The sequence below is a fragment of the Adiantum capillus-veneris genome, chromosome 7 (assembly GCF_014529385.1).
Source record: "Adiantum capillus-veneris isolate H3 chromosome 7, ASM1452938v2, whole genome shotgun sequence".
In the NCBI taxonomy this organism is placed as follows: Eukaryota; Viridiplantae; Streptophyta; class Polypodiopsida; order Polypodiales; family Pteridaceae; genus Adiantum; species Adiantum capillus-veneris.
The window spans coordinates 37,670,563-37,672,412 of NC_140937.1; positions in this window are offsets into that span (position 1 = coordinate 37,670,563).

Below are 1,850 nucleotides of genomic sequence, written 5' to 3' on the forward strand. Positions count from 1 at the left end.
TAAATATGGCCCAAGTTTGTCTCAAAAAACAACTCTACAAAGATCCAAAGAATACATAGACGCGCTATTTCCATGGTAATGGATACGGCCTACTCATGCAAACTGATTGAGAGCACCCAACACTCCTGATGCAGTAAACCTTGTAAGAACACCACAAAGGGGTTACTCATCTATGATAGGCTTAGACAAGACACACATTGGCAATCGATACATAATTTCTTTTTCCATTTTTCTCTAACAAAGAAAGAGGCACATTGACGGCCACTATACCATTTCCTGTTTATATTTTTTTTGATGAAGCAAGCAACAACAGCAAGTAGCACATTAAATAAGTAGAAAGGTTTGTTAAAGCTTGCTTATAGCAGGCACATTTCTGGCGGCGGATTTCACCTGGTGTCTCTTAGGGATAGTGACGGTTAGTACACCAGCTTAAGTTACAGCTTTCACATCATCCAATTTGACATTATCAGGCAGTTGAAATTGTCCCTCACTTTCCTCATTCCAAGGCAAACTTGCATAAAAGGAGATTTGAGCTCTAGGACTTGATCACACAACCAGGAGACCCTCTCAAAGACTCACGCTAACCATCTGAACAGATCCCTCGCGTTTTCTGAAGGGTCAACCTCTACAAGTAGAAAAAATAATTTTCTTAGCACATGCTATTGTCTAAGGTCCATGCCGCTACCACTGCTTGCTCATTATCTTGCCAGTTGACCTCATGCGGCACTTGTCAGTGCTCATTGTCTTGCTGCCGCCACCATTGTGCGGGCCATACTACTGGCACCTTCTGCATTTATTCAGATATCATTGAGATTCCTCGTTATCTCTTCGAGGAATTTCTCTCTTGCACCTTCTCTTACCAATCATATCTATACTATATATTGTTGGGCTAAGCCATCCAGGCATATGCCAGCGCTGCAATCTCGTGCGCTCTTTATCTTGTTAAAAAGACAGACACCCCCCCCCCCCCCCCCCCCCCCCGGGCCGCATGCTTCCGCCCTATCCACCCTGCTTTCCGCCCCAGTGGATGACCTATCGTGTACACCTCCGCCGCCATTGCAGCCTCATTGTGGGCGTTGAAGTCCTCTCTCTCTCTCTCTTAGGTTTTTTTAAAAAAGTCTCTGAAAGAGCGCGGGCCGGCGCGCGCTTATTCAGAGAGTTTTCTTTTTAAAAGCTGATAGAGTATGTGACAGTATGGCAAGAGAATATAGCCACTGGTAAAAATAAAAAACGGCAAGAGGGTGAGACAAGAAGGTGGTCGAGGGTGATCAAAACAAGTCTAGAAGGGGAAGCGCAATGACAAACTTAGAGTGGTCCGAGTGGAGAGTAGGGCCTATCAAGGTGAGTGGGAAGCGATGGCAAGGGCTGGAGGAGGGTAAATCGGGCGGCTAGGTGGTAAAGGCATTCATGGACAAAGCAAGCTGATTGGCTAGGGCGACCAGAGGGGGAGATAGTGCTAGTGCTAGTGCATGCGGGAGAGGGAGAGGACATAGCAAGTGTAGGTAGGCGGGTGACCGCGAGCAACGAACAGGAGGGAAATCCGTGAGGCGAGACACCCCCCCCCCCCCCCCCCCCCCCCCCGGGCCGCATGCTTCCGCCCTATCCATCCTGCTTTCCGCCTGTGAGTGCTTGAACTCTCTCTCTCTCTCTCTCTCTCTCTCTCTCTCTCTCTCTCTCTCTCTCTCTCTATCTCAGTTTTAAAAAAAAAAACAGATAGAGTATATTGTGCCAATATGGCAATTGAATATACGCGCTGGCAAAAAACGGCAAGAGGGTGAGACAAGAAGGTGGTCGAGGGTGATCAGAGCGAGTCGGATTTGGTTATATATCGGCTAGCGAGCAGCGAGCAG